The following is a 19,704-nucleotide window of genomic DNA, read 5'->3' on the forward strand; positions in this document are numbered from 1 at the left end:
GAAACCGTATGGACAAACAGGATTGCAGGCTAAACACAAAGCTATGCAACCACAACTACCAACAATACCCCATTCTAAATTACCCCTATACATAGGACCTTCAATCAGAGGCAATGAGGAACAGCTGCCTCCAATTGAAGATCAAATCCAAACTGCACATAGAACTATATCACCTAGATCTAACCTACACACAACCCGACAACACCGAAACACTCTAAACCAATACCCTCTCTACTTAGACACATAAAGCACCAACCCTAAACACTCTAAACAAATACCCTCTACATAAACACATAATCTAATAAACCCTAAACACTCTAAACAAATACCCTCTGCCACGTCCTGACCAAACTACAATAACAAATAACCCCTTTACTGGTCAGGACGTGACATCATTATTGTCGGTTTGATATGCTGAACAATTTATCTGAACCTATCCATTTCTGGGAAATGAAGGAAGGAGTAGGACTCTTTTAAATACAATTTTTAAGACAACATATTTTGCCACAGGGGTACAATAAGAACCATCTTACACAATAATCCTATTGCAAGATATTCCCTACATAGTACACTTCTTTTGACCAGGGCCTATAGGGTCACAACTAGTCCACTATGTAGGGAACAGGGTTCTATTTGGGACACAACTCATCCATCTATTCCATTGTCGTGTTCTTCCAGAAATACAGAAAGTCACCTTGATGACAAGGTTTGGTGAAAGAGAGGCTTGACCCTCACAAAGAAAAGGCACGCTAGCTATTCACCCTCTCCCACCTTCTCTCCTCCTCACAAAGGAATGCTGCTGGTCCTACGCCATTTCAGGAATCACAGAAGTAAGTATCCCCGGTGCACTGTTGAAATATTTAGCCATTTTGAACTATTTGTTTTTCAATGAAAACTCTACCTTTTTGTAATCATCTCAATGGATTTCATGTGTTTTAAACATGAGCTTGTCCAAGGTGTTGGACTTGACGACAGTTGCTATTCATTGGAGCTCTACGATCAGATGCCCAACATTCTGGGGCAAAAGGTCAATAAGACAGACAGCAGGGTTGGCAGTTAATTCAAATGAATGTAACATTCCAGAGCTTATAGTTAACGTTATGCTGCATCTAAAGTCTATCTGCTGACATCACAATGATGAAAAAGGTTTTCCTCCTCATTATTTATCTCCTTCTGAAATGTCATTGTGTTTCCAAGACATTATAATGCACTTCAGACTACATCTTCATCAGCTTCAATTAGGTAGAATTAAGTAGAACATTCAGTAGGACATCAGTGTTCAAGATAATCTTCATAACCATCTTGTGACCCAATATGCAACACATGAATGTGTTACAAAAGTTGCATACCTTCACTTTGAATTGACCCCAACCCTGTCAAACCGGTAGATGTTGGACAGGTCCAGCAGGTGTTGGGCTGGACAGAAAGTATGCAGAGGTTTGAAGGATGAGAGATAGGTTGAGAAAAATAGAGGGAGGGGTCTGACTGGACGGGTCCTTAAAAAGGAGAGGAGGGAGAGGTAGAACTCAACTCACAGGCAGGACAGAGAGAGACCCAGTGAAGACCTTTGAAGATCTCTGAAGAAGTAAAGCTACAACTGAAGACTTCAGAAGGTGAGATTTTTACATCTCTTCATCTAACACTGTCCCTGTCTGCGTCCCAACTGACCTCCTATTCCTTATGTAGTGAGCTACTTTAGACAAGGGTCCATATTACCTTTGTGGCCCTGAGCTATTCTCTATTTAGTTCACTGTGGGCCCTGGTCCAAAGTAGCGCACTACATAGGGGATAAGAAGCCATTTGGGAAGCATCCATGTTCCTGTGTGCTAGGTGAATCTATTGTATGTAGTTGAAGAGATGATACCTGGGATCACCAGGACCGAGTTGAGAAAATGCTGCCTTAGCAGTTGCATCATTTTTGTAGCTAACACAGGGTTTCCTTAACCTCTCAGTCACGGACCCCCCCGGTACTGTTGCTCTTTCCGTGCACCAGTTTCAAAGGTCTACGTCACCGGCCTCTAGAAACTGAACTGTGTCATTACCCACACCTGAATAGTAATTGTATAAGTGTGCCCTTTGTTCTCAATTGGGCTGTCGATTATTGTCCCAATGTCCGTTGGTTGTTGGTCGTGTGAGTACCTGTGCCTTGTTGTGTTGGCTTTCGTGCCGCTTGTTTTGTGCACTGATGATTACGGGTCTTGTCCCGTGTTGTATGATTGTGCGCTTTTGTTATCTGGTCTCGTCCTGTGTATTTATTCAAGGTACACCTCGCTCTTCTGTTTGGGTTTCAGCCCTGTGTTTTGTATTCGTGTTTGTTAGGTCTTCGTCCTCGTGCCTTTACATGGCAATCTGTAATTTGGGTAAATAAATAAAAAACGATTATGCATTCCTGTCTCCTTGATAACAACGTGACACTCTCCTCTAGTACCCCCAGCTGTACAGTATGTTATGTACCTAACACAGGATTTCCTAACCTCTCCTCTAGTACCCCCAGCTGTACAGTAGGTTATGTACCTAACACAGGATTTCCTAACGTCTCCTCTAGTACCCACAGCCATTCCACTGATTTGGAGTATTCCAGTACAGCCAGATGCTCAATTCTCTCTCTCTCTCCAGACTATCACCATGGTGGCATTGACCATCATTCTGCTTGTCAGCACAGCTTTTGCTCTGGGAGACACCTTTGCTCCCATAGGTAAGAGTGACATACCTCACACTTACAGTTGAAGTTGGAAGTTTACATACACTTATGTCGGAGTCATTAAAACTCGTTTTTCAACCACTCCACAAATTTCTTGATAACAAACTATAGTTTTGGCAAGTCGGTTAGGACATCTACTTCGTGCATGACACAGGTAATTATTCCAAATATTATTACAGACAGATTATTTCACTTACACTGAATTATATCACAATTCCAGTGGGTCAGAAGTTTACATACGTTAAGTTGACTGTACCTTTAAACAGCTTGGAAAATTCCAGAAAATAATGTCATGGCTTTAGAAGCTTCTGATGGGCTAATTGACATCATTTGAGTCAAGTGGAGGTGTACCTGTGGATGTATTTCGAGGCCTACCTTCAAACTCAGTGCCTCTTTGCTTGACATCATGGGAAATTCAAAAGAAATCAGCAAAGACCTCAGAATTCTTTTTTTTAGACCTCCACATGTCTGGTTCATCATTGGGAGCAATTTCCAAACACCTGAAGGTACCACGTTCATCTGTACAAACAATAGTACGCAAGTATAAACACCATGGGACCACGAAGCCGTCATACCGCTCAGGAAGGAGACACGTTCTGTCTCCTAGAGATGAACGTACTTTGGTGCGAAAAGTGCAAATCAATCCCAGAACAACAGCAAAGGACTTTGTGAAGATGCTGGAGGAAATGGGTACAAAAGTATCCACAGTAAAAACGAGTCCTATATCGACATAACCTGAAAGGCAACTCAGCAAGGAAGAAGTCACTTCTCCAAAACCGCCATAAAAAAGCCAGAGTACGGATTGCAACTGCACATGGGGACAAATATTGTACTTTTTGGAGAAATGTCCTCTGGTCTGATGAAACAAAATAGAACTGTTTGGCCATAATGACCATCGTTATGTTTGGAGGAAAAGGGGGAGGCTTGCAAGCCGAAGAACACCATCCCAACTGTGAAGCGTGGGGGTGGCAGCGTCATGTTGTTGGGGTGCTTTGCTGCAGGAGGGACTGGTGTACTTCACAAAATAGATGGCATCATGAGGACGGAAAATGATGTGCATATATTGAAGCAACATCTCAAGACATCAGTCAGGAAGTTAAAGCTTGGTCGTAAATGGGTCTTCCAAATGGACAATGACCCCAAGCATACTTCCAAAGTTTTGGCAAAATGGCTTAAGGATAACAAAGTCAAGGTATTGGAGTGGCCATCACAATGCCCTGACCTCAATCCTATCAAATTTGTGGGCAGAACTGAAAAAGCGTGTGCGAACAAGGAGGCCTACAAACCTGACTCCGTTACACCAGCTCTGTCAGGAGGAATTGGCCAAAATTCACCCAACTTATTGTGGGAAGCTTGTGAAAGGCTACCAGACACATTTGACCCAAGTTAAACAATTTAAGTATATTTGATCAATTACATTTAATGTTGATACTTCAGTATATTTAACCTCACTAGGGTAGGGGGCAGTATTTTCACGGGCGGATGAAAAATGTACCCAAATTAAACGGCCTACTACTCGGGCCCAGGAACTAGAATATGCATATTATTAGTAGATTTGGATAGAAAACACTCTAAAGTTTCTAAAACTATTTGAATGATGTCTGTGAGTATAACAGAAGTCATATGGCAGGCAAAAACCTGAGAAAATCTAAGCAGGAAGTGAGAATTCTGGTGCTTGTAGTCCTTTCAAGTCATTGCCAATCGAACACACAGTGAGTTAGGGTTCATTTTGAGTCTTCTCCGGTAAACACAGACCAAAGGAGAAGCCTGGAAAGTTGGTTACAACGGGAGGGCCATCACTACATAGACGTGCGTTCATGTGGGTGGCTGCTTTGTTCCAAAACGTTTTATAAGACAATGCAATGGTCCGGTTGGAATATTGTTGAAGTTCTGATTGAAAAAGGCCCTAAAGATTTATGCTATACAACGTTTGACATGTTTGAACGAACGTAAATAGATTTTGTTTTTACTTTTCGTCGTGACATTTTCCGCGCGCTTCGTACATTTTGAGTAGCCTACTGAACACGCGAACCACAAGGAGCTATTTGCACATAAATTATGGATTTTATCGAACAAAACAACATTTGTTGAGTATCTGGGATTCAAGGAAGTGCCTTCTGATGAAGATCATCAAAGGTAAGTGAATATTTCTAATACTATTTATGAATTTAGATGACTCCAACATGGCGGCTATCTGTATCGCAAAGCGTATTTTTCTGGGCGCAGTGCTCAGATTATTGCGAGATGTTAATTCTATAACTCTTTGAATGATAGTATAATATTTTACCAAAGTTTATGACGTGTATTTTTGTACATAGTGATGTTGATTCACCGACAGTATTGGAGGGAAAATATTTTCTGAACGTCACGCGCCACTGTAAAATGCTGATTTTATATATATAAATATGAACTTTATCGAACAAAAAAAATGCATGTATTGTATAACATAATGTCCTAGGAGTGTCATCTGATGAAGATCGTCAAAGGTTAGTGCTTCATTTAGCTGTGGTTTGGGTATTTGTGATGCATGCTAGTTGCTTAGAAAATGGCTGTGTGGTTATTGTGTCGATGTACTCTCCTAACATAATCTAATGTTTTGCTTTCGCTGTAAAGCCTTTTGGAAATCGGACAACGTGGTTCGATTCAGGAGAAGTGTATCTATAAAATGGTGTAAATTAGTCCTATGTTTGAGAACTTTGAATTATGACATTTTGTGGTTTTAAATGTGGTGCGCTGATTTTTCACTGGCTGTTGAATAGACGATTTCATCCCACTTACCCTAGAGAGGTTAAAAAGGTCAGCTGTGACACTATAAATTAAGGTTGTGCCTTGCTCAAGGGCACATAGACAGATATTTCAACTTCTCATCTCAGGGATTCAAACTAGCAATCTTTCAGTAACTGGCCCAACTCTCTAACCGCCTGCCACTTCTCTTGATCCAGAGATGTATAAGATTGAGATTGACAGCCCAAGCATCCAGAATGTATGTCCAGCAATGTTATGTCAACATTACAATGTATGTTACCTGTTTATCCAGATGGTATGATACGACACAAGACTCGCTGTGAGCGTGCTAGAGATGCCGTGATAAATGGCCCAATTGGAGCCTTTATCCCGACTTGTGATGACGATGGACAATACACCCCTGAGCAATGTTGGAGCTCTACAGGTTACCACTGACGCACATACACAGAAGCACACAGTAAATTCTCCAATTCAGTTGAATGTGACAATTCAATGTGTTACAGTAAAATGTGTAAATATTGTATTTGTAACAGGTTTTTAACATGTCTTTTTCTGGTAGGTTACTGTTGGTGTGTGACCAGTACTGGAAAGAAGATCCAGGGTACGGAGACTCCACCAGGCACTGCTATCAACTGCTAGCAACTGTTCCAGCAAGGTGTATATACACACAAAGAAACAAACACACACACACACTCTCACTCATTCACTAAATGTTATTTCTTTGCAGCTGGATGTTAATGTTTATGTTGTTGTTGTTTTTGTCTGTAATTGTAGCTGTGGCCGTAGACAAAAATGTTGGAACGAAGACGTTGAAAAGACTGACAGTTTTCTTTACTGTACTACAGGAACTGATTCACATTCCATACAAATAAATAAAGAAATCCAGAGATTTAACTGTTGATGATTTGCTCTCTTTATTGTTGGTGTGCTGATATGCTGAACAATTTATCTGAACCAGTCCAGTTCTGGGAAATGGAGGAAGGAGTAGGGCTGTTATGGTGACTGTATTACCCCCACACACCGGTGGTTACAGGACATGAAGGCAGTCAAATTCCACGTGACCATTTAGTAATTAGGCTTCTCCAAGCTCTGATGCTGGTGATGGTCATTAGTAGCCTACCACACTTGCTAACTGCCTGGTACTCAGCACTCTATTGTCCCTCTAATCACTCTGACATCAACTCTGATTGGTGGAAATCAGAAAGATGGACAGTTTAGAAGTGGGTTGTGGGGTTAGTCACGTGCACAGGCAAGGTTGTTTTTTTTACTCCTATGATCTTAGGGTCCATGATATGGGGCATCAGGTTACTCAGTGACACCCACAGAAAACAACTGAAAGAGTTTACAAATATTAGCATCCTAACTCTGATTGCAGGACGTTGACTGTGGAATCAAATCTGTCAGTATTTCCTTTTTTTGTGGATTTCTCTTTATATATTAATTTAACTCTATGGCAGCTTTGGTCCTCCATAGACATCAAAATGTCATTCCAATATATACAGAGTCCACAGTCAGAACCATGCTACTCTGAGGCTGAAGAATTGTTCCAGGCCACAGAGGGATGAAAGACCCCTTTACTAAATCTACATCTTCACATTTCACTAAATCATTCCATTGTTTGCTTCATGCATTATATCATCCTGTAAAATAAAGTACATGCTCTTGGTCTTTACATGAGTAAATGTTGTATTAGAACTTGTAGGATGACTTGATGAAATATGGTTCATATCTCCTGGTTTTGTTACATTTGCTTCCTTCTGATCTTTTGGGGCCAGACTAATCTAATCATGGTTAGGGTACTTCATGTTCATGCCAGTATTTGGAGGCAACTTGCCAGAAAATGAACATGGTTAGTACAGTATTAGCTAGCATGAAAGTATGGGTGATTCACATCATTGCCCTAGGTGAAGGGGAATTAATAACTTGAGGGGTAAGGAAATGTTCAGCCTATAATTTGCTAACTAAAACACACACCACATGACCAGAAGTATGTGGACACCTGCTTGTCAAACATCTCATTCCAAAATCATTGAGTTGGGCCTGTTTTTGCTATAACAGCCTCCACTCTTCTGGGAAGGCTTTGCACTAGATGTTGGAACATTGCTGCGGGGACATGCTTCCATTCAGCCATGAGCATTAGAGGTCAGGCACTGATTTTAGGCGATTAGGCCTGGCTCACAGTTGGAGTTACAATTCATTCCAAAAGTATTGAATGGGGTTGAGGTCAGGGCTCTGTGCAGGCCAGTCAAGTTCTTCCACACCAATCTCGATAAACCTGCACGGGGGGATTGTCATGCTGAAACAGGATAGTGCCTTCCCCAAACTGATGCCACAAGTTGGAAGCACAGAATTGTCTACAATGTCATTGTATGCAGCACCGTTAAGATTGTTTATCACTGGAATTAAGGGGCCTAGCCCGAACCATGAACAGCACCAGACCGTTATTCCTCCAACGAACTTTACAGTTGGCACTATGCATTCGGACAGTTAGCGTTCTCCTGGCAGACTTTTTACAAACTGACTTGTTGAAAAGGTGGCTTCCTATGAAGGTTCCACATTGAAGGTCACTGAGCTCTTCTGTAAGGCAATTCTTCTGCCAACGTTTGTCTATGGAGATTGCGTGGTTGCTTGCTCGATTTTATACACCTGTCAGCAAGGGAAATGTTGCGACAAACAAAAAGCATCCAATCAGTGGCAGTACTTTAGGGTGAAAACAGCTCGTTGATGAAACGTCAAAAGAGAATGTCAGGTATCATGCAAGCTGGACAATTGAGGAGTGGAAAACATCGCCTGGCCCAATGAATCTCGGTTCCTGTTGCGTCATGCTAATGGCAGAGTCAGGATTTGGTGGAAGCAACATCAGTCCACGGCCACATCCTGCCTGGTGTCAACGGTACAGGCTGGTGGAGGAGGTGGATTGATGTTTCCCTGGTACACGTTAAGTCCCTTGATACCAATTGAGCAATGTTTCCAAGCCCTGAAGAACTCAAGCTTTTCTGGAGGCAATGGGGGGGATCCAACCCAGTACTAGAGGGGTGTACCTAATAAACTGTATATGTCTTTTCATTTTTTTAACTGGTCTACCTTCAGGTGAGGCTTGTGTGAAAAGCAAAACAACCGCCATATTGTCTTTTGATATTAGTGTCTTTTGATTCTGGGGTCATATCAGTGTCTTTTGATGGTGGGGTCAAATCAGTGTCTTTTGAAGATTGTTTAGGGATTTTCACCCTCATTATTCCCAAAAGGTCTTAATGATGAAATGCCTATTTATGTTGTAAATGTGAACATGAATTAATGCAGCCACTTTAGTTTACTCATGTTTTATTCTTGTACGGAAACTTACTTGATAGGTCTATGTACTCTGTGCGATTTTAGTCTTGTTTGACACGTTATGTACACACTTTATTAGAATACTCATGAAACGCACATTGTTATTTTTGGGTAACACTTATTTTCTCTCATACTCCAACCCCATTGGATGCATTGAATGGATGTGGTTGGAGCAATATCAACATAGAGGTGCAGGTTGTGAACACTGAAAGCTCTGACAAGGCCGATACGTACAGCTTTAGAGCAGTGAGACTAGCATGAACAGTGTTCTTCATCTTATTCAAAAACCATGCACCTGCAACAAAGAGACGTGCGAGTGCCTTTTGAATCCTAGTCAGAGTACAATAAAAATGTGGGGTTTCACTAGAGTTCTAAGGTCCGCAGTACTTTGAAGAACATTACGGTTCTTGGCACTGAAAATAGCCCCAGAAAGGTTTGTCCAAGAACCCCATAGAAGGTGGGGTTCATCAAGGAACCTCCTTAGCTGGAGGGGGGTTTGCAGGAACCTACCTGCCTAACAAACATTTCGATTTGAATGGACAGTAGCAGGCGCTTAACTGAAAGGGAAAGATCAAGGTGAGGTTTGTCCCTTGCATCAGCGGTCCCCAACCCCCGGGCCGTGGACCGGTACCGGTCTGTGGGTCATTTGGTACCGGGCCGCAGAGAAAGAATAAATAACTTACATTATTTCCGTTTTATTTATTATCTGAGTCTGAACAATGTTTTATAATGAAAAATGAACGCGAAGCACAGAAATAAGATGGTTATTCCGAGCGAGATCGCTGGCCAGAGTGTTTGAATTACAAGAGCCGCTGCAGAGATTTCTCTCAGGAAAAAAATCACCGCTGGCAGCACATTTCAGTGACGAGGAATGGGTTGCAAAACTCGCTTACTTGTGCGACATATTCAACCTGCTCAATGAACTCAATCGGTCACTTCAGGGGAAAATGACAACTGTTTTCAACTGTCTTCAAGTTGGCAGATAAAGTAGCTGCATTTAAAGCCAAACTGGATTCGTGGGGACGGCGCGTGAACAGAGGTATATTTGACATGTTTCAAACATTGGCGGGGATTTTGGAAGAGACTGAGCCCGAGCTGGTGCACGATCACCTGTCTTTGCTTTTAAAAGAGTTTGAGCGCTACTTCCCAACCACAAAAGACCCAGGAACTGCCAAGGAATGGATCCGCGACCCATTTGTCAACAAACCAGGTGATTCCAGCATGTCTATGCAAGAAGAATAACTGCTGGAGATCGCAAATGACAGCGGCCTTAAAAGTATGTTCGAGACAACTCTGCCGGTGTTCTGTATTAAAGTCACGGCAGAATAACCCTGAGATCGCCACAACAGCATTGAAAACCCTGTTGCCATTTCCGACATCCTATTTGCGTGAAGCGGGATATTCTGCAGTGACAGCAACCAAAACAAAATTACGGAGTAGACTGGACATAAGACATAAGCAACACACTTCGGGTGTCATTGTCTCCCATTACCCCTAGATGGGACTGTCTCGTTGCAGAGAAACAAGCTCAGGGCTCCCACTGATTTAGCGTTATGGTGAGTTGTATTTTTCATGCACTTTATTTTTGTGCTGTATCTTATTTTTAAGGCATGTTTAAACGTTACCATAGTGACCAGAGAGCGTTAGGGGGCAGAGAGGACGTTACTCATGTTATGTTGCGATGTTACGAGGACGCTACTAATAAAGTTGAATACGAGTACACAGTGGATTCACGTTTATTATAATTAAAAAATACCTGTTTTTATGCCGGTCGTATCATTTTAGTTTGTGTATTTAGCCGCCACACCTTAAAACCTGTTTGGGCTAGGGGGCAGTATTGAGAATTTTGGAAAAAATATGTGCCCATTTTTAACTGCCTCCTACACCAACTCAGAAGCTAGAATATGCATATTATTGTTCAGGTTTGGATAGAAAACACCCTAAAGTTTCTAAAACTGTTTGAATGGTGTCTGTGAGTATAACAGAACTCCTATGGCAGGCAAAAACCTGACAAGGTTTCATGCAGGAAGTGGCCTGTCTGACAAGGAGTCGTGCGTCTTGCATCTGTTTATTGAAAAGTAAGGATCTTAGCTGTAACGTGACAATTCCCAGGGCTCCAATAGGTTCTCAGAACCCGGGAAAAACATGAAGGATGACGAGTCAGCCTCAGGCTGAAACAGATTATCGCCTTTGGTAAGTGGCCGATCAGAGGACCATTGAATGAGGCGCATGCACGATTCGTCCCCGTGGAGAAATTTCATTCGGCTGTTTAGGCTCATTGCAGATTCCCGGTCGGAATATTATCGCTTTTCTACGAGATAAATGGCATAAAAATTGGTTTTAAACAGCGGTTGACATGCTTCGAAGTACGGTAATGGAATATTTAGACATTTTTTGTCACGCCATGCGCCATGCGCGAGACCGTGATGTAGCATTCTGATAGTGTCTAGAACTCACAAACAAAACGTCGCTGTTTGGATATAACGATGGATTATTTGGGACCAAACCTACATTTGTTATTGAAGTAGAAGTCCTGACAGTGTATTCTGACGAAGAACAAGAAAGGTAAGAACATTTTTCTTATAGGAAATGTGATTTTGGTGAAGGCTGAACTGGGTGGGTGTCTAAATAGCTAGCCCTGTGATGCCGGGCTATGTACTTAGATTATTGCAAAATGTGCTTCATCCGAAAAGCAATTTAAAAATCGGACATATCGAGTGCATGGAGTTCTGTATCTATAATTCTTAAAATAATTGTTATGCTTTTTGTGAACGTTTATCGTGAGTAATTTAGCAAACTGTTAGTAAATTCCCCGGATGTTTGCGGGGGGTATGTTTTTTCTGAACGTCACATGCTAATGTTAAAAGCTGGTTTTTGATATAAATATGAACTTGATTGAACAGACATGCATGTATTGTATAACATGTCCTAGGTGTGTCATCTGATGAAGAACATAAAAGGTTAGTGCTGCATTTAGCTGTGGTTTGGGTTTATGTGACATATGCTAGCTTGAAAAATGGGTGTCTGATTATTTCTGGCTGGGCACTCTGCTGACATAATCTAATGTTTTGCTTTCGTTGTAATGCCTTTTTGAAATCGGACAGTGGGGTTAGATTAACGAGATTCTTGTCTTTAAATAGCTGTAAAATAGTCATATGTTTGAGAAATCTAAGTAATAGTATTTCTAACGATTCAAAAATCGCGCCACTGGATTTCAGTGGCTGTTACGTAGGTGGGACGAGTTCGTCCCACATACCCTAGAGAGGTTAAAGGCCGGTCCGTGAAAATTTTGTCTGACATTAAACCGGTTTGTGGCCTAAAAAAGGTTGGGGACCGCTGCATTGCATGATCTAAATATTGTTCGATACCATCTATTCCTGTGTGTTCATTTTAGGAGAATGGACATAATTCAATGGATTATCATGAGGTAAGATAAGGTTAGCTGTATTGCGTGCAGAAGACTGAACTGCTCACTTGTGTGCAGGTATACAGACGAGGAATGTCAATTGCTATGCAGATCACATTTACCATCCTCCTTTAACTCAATGAAAACCACAAAGGACTCTACATTATGGACAAAGTATAAAAACTATTAGCAAAAGTTCTGTCACCACAAAAATAAAGGCATGAATTCTGTCGTGTGCTTGTTAATCTGTATAATAACAATGTTCAGACTTTGACCTCCCTACACCACTGAATATAACCGGAATCCTGTTCTGCTGTGCACGGTGAGCATTCTGGCTTTGGATAGAGAACAGCAACACCCCAGATACCAAATGTTGGACTTGCATGTCACCTCATAACTATATTTTCTCTTCAAGGATCACTTAACGGGTTCTCTGAACATGAAGGTTCCCCTAGCTGCAATTTGAAGAAACCCTAAAGGATACTCCAGGAACCTGCGCCTGAGTGGCACAGATGTCAAAGGCACTGCATCTCAGTGCAAGAGCAGTCACTACAGTACCTGGTTCATCTCCAGGCTGTAGCACATTCAGCCGTGATTCGGAGTCCTATAGGGCGGCGCACAATTGGCGTAGCGCCGTCCAGAGTAGGTTGTCATGGTAAACAAGGAAGTGGACTTGCCTAGGTGAATAAAAACCCTCTTTAGAGTGGTGAAAAAAGACAGGCATACCGCTTAATGACCTTCTCAGCTCTTTAACACTCAACTTATGAAACATTTATAATCAAAATAACTTCGTGACAGGTTATACATGTCTTTTCAACCGTCAGTATCCTAAACATTTTGCGGCATTTCACAGTTCCACATTTACATAAAGTTAAGTCCTGGTGGCGCAGTCAAGCACGGTACTTGCAACATTGTGGTTGTGGGTTTGAGTCCCACAGGGGACCAGTAAGAAAAAGTACTAACTACAACATATCATTCATGTTCAATAACTCATGAGACAAAATAGTGTACACATTTTATTGGCTGCAAGCAAATCCTCAACATTTGTGTACTGAAATCTCATTTAGCAGCAAAGTATTTGACGTTACTATGAAGTATTGAGGATGCAGACACTACGGAATAGCATTGCCGCTTTTAATGTATAGTCTGGCGAAGCGGCAGGAGTCTCAGGGAGCACACCGAGGGCAAGCTCCTTCCACATAAAGCATTGTTCCAGCGCTTTTGACCTGAAGACAAAACACAGAACCAAAATATTCAGCTGTACACAGACACACAACAGTAGGAAAGTCTACATAAGTCAATTGTTAAATGAACTGGGAATAAAGTTTAATTTGATGACTGGATCAATGAATGATACTGGGATTACTGTACCTCCAAAGTTGATATGAATACAAGTCTCTCCGGCACCAACATCGCCGGGCCTTCCTTTTGCCCAGTTCTGGTGATCAAAGTCGGAGCCATCGCTCCACAACCACCGCCTGTCCTGAGGGGGGAAAGTGGGGTTTCAGAATACAAACTAAATGTAGTCCTACGTCTACCACCTGAAACAACAAAACAGTTAAAGCTACCACTACTTCAAAACACTCCGACTGGGACTGTTGCTTGTGTAAAGAACAACGTGGAGCCAAATCCTCACATCTGCAATCATCCCAATGCATTTCAAAGACCATACACATGTTTACAAGAAGACTGTCCAGAATTGATCACAGTTATACTTACCTAGAACCGTTTCACATGTGTATAAAAGCCTCCTACTGAAGTTGACAGTTAAATGTAATTTAGTAGATTCTCTCATCTAGAATGACTTACAGGATCAATTAGGTTAAGGGCGTTGCTCAAGGGCACGTCAGATTTCACGGAGTGAGCTCTGGGATTCAAACTAGCAGCCTTGCCTTTATTGGCCCCATGGTCTTAACAGCTACTCTTAATATTTTGTATGGAACCCATATCAGTAGCTGTTAACAAGCAGCAGCTACTCTTCCTGGGGTCCACACAAAATAGCATTACACAACTGACAGAACTACAAAAAAGAATTACAGGTGCCTACATGCCACACCTCACGTTTATTTTTTGAATCCAGGTTTGCTCTTCACTTGAGCAATATGAGATGGAACGGAGTTCCTTGCAGTAATGGCTCTATATAACACTATGCTTAATGGTCCCACCTTAACAGAATAAAATCCTCCAATCCAGGTAGGAGGGAAACCAACAATCTTGACCAAGAGCTGTAGAAACTGATCTTCCTCTGAGCTGTGCACAGATGCCAGGTTTGCGCCCAGGTACTCCACAACGTTGGGTACAGACACCAGTTTATCACCAAGGGACACAGTGCCGCTAGAGAAGAAAGTATTTAACAAGGCAAGTCTGTTAAGAAAATTATCTACAATGACAGCCGAGCAGTAGATGGAACAAAGACATTTCATGTATTAGTCAGTGTTGCTGAGAATTTGTCTTCTGGACTCAACCAAATATTGACCACCACAACTAATTCCCTTTTAAAACATTCTCTTAAAGATATTAGTTTACCGCTGTCTTAAACCATGTCCTGTGGGTTCCAGTATACAGGAGGCTAGACTCCACATTAAATATGTATAGAAAATTCCCATCTTAAAGGGATGTTCAGTATTTCACATCAGTCATGTGTTACCATTTAAGAAAGTATTACCGTTAAGGTAAAGTCATAGAGCTAATTTCATCTACACTTCCTCTTCAAATTCACAGTAGAAGGTAAGGGTTATACCTCTGCTTCAGGCCAGCTCCTTGTAGTCTTTACAAACATTAAGCAGCGTGATCCATATTTTGTCCAACCGGAAGGACACAAGTCTTCTTCTAGAATTGAATCTGTACGGAGAAGTTACATGTGGCTTTAAACGCCAGTGTACAAATCACAGCTACAATATTATTTGTAGATCAGTCAGTCACCTATGCTACAAGAAAAATACAGAATGAGTCAAGAAGAGTGGACTCTTACTTGCATCTCCTAGAGCAAAGGCAGCACTGAGAATCAGAAGACTGGTCAACATGGTCATGGAGTCTCCTGAGAGAATAAAGAGTGAAGCCATCAAAACCAGATTCAACTCCACATACAGTAGATTAGAACAGGAATATGTCTGCTTTCCTAAATGCCAACCTATTCCCTAAGCAGGGCTGAGGAGAACATCTGGGCAGGTATTTCTCTCCACTCATACTGGAGTAATAGAGGCCTAGTTCACAAATGTAAAAATGCCCTGCAGCGTCGGCTATTGCCAAATCTGTCAGAATGCAGGCATTATGGTTGAACCATATACAATCCTGGTTCTTTTATTAGCCAACAAAAAATAAACACAGAAGACAAAAGGCAGGTAAGCCTTAGTGGCATGTAACACCAGTAGGTAGGGTGAAATGGCCATCAGGAAATGCAGTGATATGTTGTGATCTGGCTTTGCACATCCATGTTCTCTACTTTCAGTCTGGCCCAGCATGGTGGACATATTGTGTGTGGGGGGGGGGGGGGTAGCTAGACAGCTGAGCACAACATGGAATCCATGTTTGATTTTGGGGGGGGGGGGGGGGGGGGGGGGGGGGAGTAAACACGGCATGTCATAGTTTCTTGTTCACTGAGACGCAGCGCAAATGGCAACCAATCAGAACAGTCCACCGGATTATAGATGTAAGAGACATTCTGCTAGCAGGTACCATCATTGGACCATGTCTCATCTCATAAGCTGTAACAGTTCCCTTACAGTTAAATTAAAGGTCTATTACTGGGCTAGCAACACCATAACGCTACACAAGCTAGGATGAAGAGGATATTATGCCACAACACAGGAAATTAAAAACATATAAATGTTTCAAAAGCAGGAACTTACTTTAGCCAACCAACAACAAAACCAATAAAGGAACTGGGTCACCACAAATGCTGAACAAACCCAGGTAGAACAAGCTGCTTTTATATCATAAGAATGGAAGAGTAATTGGTGATTAGCAGAGTGAGTTCAGGTGTGGTGAGTTAGCAGGAGAAGGGCGTGTCCAGAGGGTAATTGAGAGTTTGTGGAATAAGCATTAGCCTTTAAAACAAGTGCACTACATTTGTCCAGGGCAACATATTCACTATGGGCTCTGGTCAAAAATAGTGCACTCCAAAGGGAATAGATGGCTATTTGGGATACATTCACATACAGTATTAGATGAACATATGTTGAAATCTCACTTTCTGAAATATTGCCTGTGAGTTGAGTTCTAACTCTCCCTTTGGCTGAGATTGAGTCCTATGTCTCCCTCCTCTCCTTTTTAAGGAAGTTATTACGTCCAGTTGTTTTTATCGACACAAGACAGTTCAACGGAATCTCACTGTAGCAGGCAATTGTCACATATTTTTTCTATGCAAACTTTCTAAATGTCCACAAAATGTTTAAAGCTGAAGGTCTGGAGGAGGGAGAGTGAAAGTAGGACCAGGGTTTGTGTTGTTAGGAGAGGAGGAGGGGAGAGAGGTATGGGAGAGGGGAGAGGGGAGGAGAGGAGGAGGGAAGAGAGGTATGGGAGATGGGAGAGGGGAGGAGAGGAGGAGGGAAGAGAGGTATGGGAGAGGGGAGAGGGGAGGAGAGGAGGAGGGAAGAGAGGTATGGGAGAGGGGAGAGGGGAGGAGAGGAGGAGGGAAGAGAGGTATGGGAGAGGGGAGAGGGGAGGAGAGGAGGAGGGAAGAGAGGTATGGGAGAGGGGAGAGGGGAGGAGAGGAGGAGGGAAGAGAGGTATGGGAGAGGGGAGAGGGGAGGAGAGGAGGAGGGAAGAGAGGTATATGAAAGAGGAGAGGTTAGGTGAGGAGATAAGAGGAGGAAAGATGACCGGTCAAGGTGTTAAAGGGATATTGTGAGATTTTGGCAATTTAGCCCTCTTTCTTTAGTTTGAAGGAAGTTTTTTTAATTAACTACTGTAGCTTCAGCACAATTGCTAACTATGAGAGCAGATCCCTAAGACTTCTAGTCATTGCGCTGACGCTAGTTAGCGATCGATGGAAAAACTACCTTCAAAGTCCTTCAAATTGCATACAGAGACAAAATCTGACTCTGGTGTGGTGGCTAATTTCTGCATTACCAAATGAGGAGAGTTACAAACACACCAGTCTGAGTTTAAACTACATCTTTAATAATTAAGATACTTTTCCAAAAGCACTTGACCTTCAATAATGCACTCTCTCGAATGAACCATTGAAAAAGGGAGGTTCCAACACAATGGCTACTGAGATATTTTATAGGAAATATCCACCCTCCTTTGACATGACAAACCACAGATCTTAGGAACAGTTCAGTTAAGTTTTGTATGAAAAGATATATATAAAACACAGCAGACAGCAACTGCTATCTCAACAGTGTTCATTATATAGACCGGTGTCTGGTCTCCCTAGAACTGTCCCTCCCTGGTACGGTATTGAACAAAACCATTAGCTCATGTCCTCTGGAATGCTTTTTAGGCGTTCTTATCAAAATACACCATAAATCTCCTCTGTCAGTGCTATCTCATAGAGGCCCATCCTCAGTAAAACACCTCTTGTTCCCACTCCTGGACAAGCTCACTGAGGGGAGTAACTTGCGCACAGACATTGTGGAGACAAATAATTGGTTCCCCATTAATCACGCCATCCCTCCCCATGGTTTAAGAATAGGTAAAGACACATTCACATATGAAGACAATGTTTCATTCTGTCCTCCTCTCTTGCTGATATTCTGCATAGCAACAGAGACATGTAAAAAACAAGTCTGACCTCTCCCCTCTGTTGGCCCCAAATGACTGAGCCCCAAATGACTGAGCCCCAGCCAAGGGTTACGTGCAACTGAAAGACACCAGAGTCCAAAGGACACTCTCTAATGACAAGTATCTCACATAAGCATATTATACTAATAAAACATCTTCATTATCTATGTTACCCAACTAATTCTGATTCATCCACCACACTGGGTAAGAAGAAAAAGGTTTTAATTGCCAAAATATTGCACTATCCCTTTAAGGAGGAAATAACACTGGTTCCAATCCAAGTGCCATTTATCAAACTCCAGGCAGTGCTATGGTCAGATGACATGAAAATAGAGCTCTTTAGTTATGAACATCAGTGGTGGTTTTGGTGTGGAAAAACAGAAGCATTTGCAGAGAAGTACCTCATACCTACAGTAAAATTTGGTTCTGCATCTTTAACGTTTATGAAGATATTTTGCTACCACTGGTTCTGTGACGCATTTTGAGGTCAACGGCATCATAAACTTGACCAAGTACCAGGACATTATAGCCCAAAAAAAACGAGTTCTCTCTGTTAGAATGCTGACATTGACCGCAAGTGGATCTTCTAGCAAGACAATAACCCCAAGCACACATCAAAATCCCCAATTAAATGGATAAATTACCTTATTGTTGCAATATCCTGCTTCTTTTATTTTTACTCATCTATCAATAGGTGCCCTTCGTTGCAAGGCATTGGAAAACTCCCTGGTCTTTGCGGTTGAATCTGTGTATGAAATGCATTGCTCCACTGAGGGATCTTACAGATAATTATATGTGTGGGGTGCAGAGATGAGGTAGTCATTCAAAAATCATGTCAAACATTATTATTGAACACAGAGTGAGTCCATGCAAGTTATAATGTGACTATATAAGAAAACCTTTACTCCTGAACTTGTTTTGGTTTGCCGTAACAAAGAGGTTTAATACTTTTCAGCTTTTCATTTTGCTGTTATTATCAAGCTGCATTTTTATAGTGAAAATTATTTTCCCCAAATGAGAAACTCACGCGCTGCAAATGTATTCCAGTTAGGCTCTACACCCATTATAAAGTGGATTAATGTGTTTCATTTTTAAGAAGTTATTTGGCCACTTTAGTAGTGACACAAACCTTATCAAAACATATCGGGCGGCAGGGTAGCCTAGTGGTTAGAGCATTGGACTAGTTGCAAGATCGAATCCACGAGCTGACAAGGTACAAATCTGTTGTTCTCCCCCTGAACAAGGCAGTTAACCCACTGTTCCTAGGCGGTCATTGAAAATAAGAATTTGTTCTTAACTGACTTGCCTAGTTAAATTAAAGTAAAATAAAAACATTAAATTACACTTTGATTTGAAAAAGTAGCCAAAAAAAAGTTATGTGCTGTTTCTTGAATTACACTGGACATAAGTGATAATATATCATTCACAGTTTATAGGGTAATATTGTCACCCATCAGACTATTCTTGATTTAATCTTGTAAAGATACTAAATGTATGAAATTTGTTTTGATTTACAATGGACAATTGTAATACACCTGTCTCGAATCAGGGGCCATAATGTATTATTCCTGCCCAGGTGAATTTAGAATTTGGCTAGATGGGAGCAGTGTATGTGCAAAGTTTTACGCTGATCCAATGAACCATTTAATTTCTGTTGAAAATGTTGCATCAACAAATGTGTTTATTAATGAAGATTATCTGACTTAGGACTCTAGGCGCAATTTATATTTTGGCTACTAGATGGCAAGTTTTACATTTCTATTCAAAATGTTGTTTCAAGTCTGCTCGAATGTGC

General features: G+C 41.6%; 2 long non-coding RNA genes across 3 annotated transcripts; one reads left to right on the top strand and one right to left on the bottom strand.

The window, feature by feature from the left end:
• The first annotated feature begins 1,513 nt into the window (after positions 1–1,513).
• Positions 1,514–7,035, top strand: LOC115194877 (uncharacterized). 2 transcript variants are annotated; one of them, XR_003878525.1, is made up of 5 exons: positions 1,514–1,613; positions 2,617–2,695; positions 5,739–5,870; positions 6,006–6,101; positions 6,949–7,035. It is a non-coding gene; the product is annotated as an uncharacterized LOC115194877 (long non-coding RNA). The 2 variants fall into 2 exon arrangements; XR_003878524.1 differs by lacking the exon at positions 6,949–7,035 and adding an exon at positions 6,221–6,345.
• Positions 7,036–13,185: 6,150 nt separating this feature from the next.
• LOC115194880 (uncharacterized) lies at positions 13,186–16,108 on the bottom strand. Its single transcript, XR_003878529.1, has 6 exons — positions 16,031–16,108; positions 15,154–15,219; positions 14,923–15,023; positions 14,348–14,516; positions 13,554–13,665; positions 13,186–13,408 (listed from the first exon to the last, which is right to left on the bottom strand). It is a non-coding gene; the product is annotated as an uncharacterized LOC115194880 (long non-coding RNA).
• Between the last annotated feature and the right edge of the window lie 3,596 nt (positions 16,109–19,704).

Source organism: Salmo trutta, chromosome 5 (genome assembly GCF_901001165.1).
Source record: "Salmo trutta chromosome 5, fSalTru1.1, whole genome shotgun sequence".
In the NCBI taxonomy this organism is placed as follows: domain Eukaryota; kingdom Metazoa; phylum Chordata; class Actinopteri; order Salmoniformes; family Salmonidae; genus Salmo; species Salmo trutta.